The sequence below is a fragment of the Elephantulus edwardii genome, unplaced genomic scaffold (assembly GCF_000299155.1).
Source record: "Elephantulus edwardii isolate Elephantulus edwardi_28Jun2011 unplaced genomic scaffold, EleEdw1.0 scaffold00105, whole genome shotgun sequence".
NCBI lineage: Eukaryota > Metazoa > Chordata > Mammalia > Macroscelidea > Macroscelididae > Elephantulus > Elephantulus edwardii.
Window position 1 is genome coordinate 6,901,529 of NW_006399855.1, and position 735 is coordinate 6,902,263.

Below are 735 nucleotides of genomic sequence, written 5' to 3' on the forward strand. Positions count from 1 at the left end.
ACCACTTTAATACATTTAATATGCAACTTTTATTCTGGACTCTTGTCATGCCAATAATAGCTAATCATATATTCCTTTTATCTAGTGCTCTCCCTCATCTCTTTCAATGCTGTATACATTATTTATCCTCTTCCCCCTGCCAACACCCATGTGAGTCCTGTTTCATAACAGTGGCATTTTGTAGTATTTGTCTTTTTGTGACTGAGATATTTCACTCAACATAATGTCTCCATGGTCACTCATCTTGTAAATATTTCATGAGTTCTTTGTTTTTCAGTGCTGCATAATATTTCATTGTGTGAATATACCACAGCTTCTCCAGCCATTCGTTTGTTGATGGACACTTGGGTTGTTTCCAACTCTTTGCTATTGTGAACAATGCAGCAATAAACATGGGTGTGCATATATCTGCTTGGGTGGAAGTCCTGGTTTCTTTAGTGTGGCCCATTAGTTTTCTGAGGCTACAAATATTAGCTGGAAGAGACTGTTTGATTAGGTGGTAGATCCAAACCACTGACCTTTTGATTAGCAGCCCAATCCCTAACATAGTATTCTACTAGGACTCCTAATAGTCTACCAGGAGGAACTAAGTGTCAATTTGCTGGATATCTAATCACTGTGCCTTAGAAACTTAACTTAGTTGTGTTGTTATTGTGTTTGGGTTTTTTTTTTTTTTTACCTTTCAACCAATCTTTTCTAGATAAATGACCCAGTGTAACAGATTATGTTTTAAAA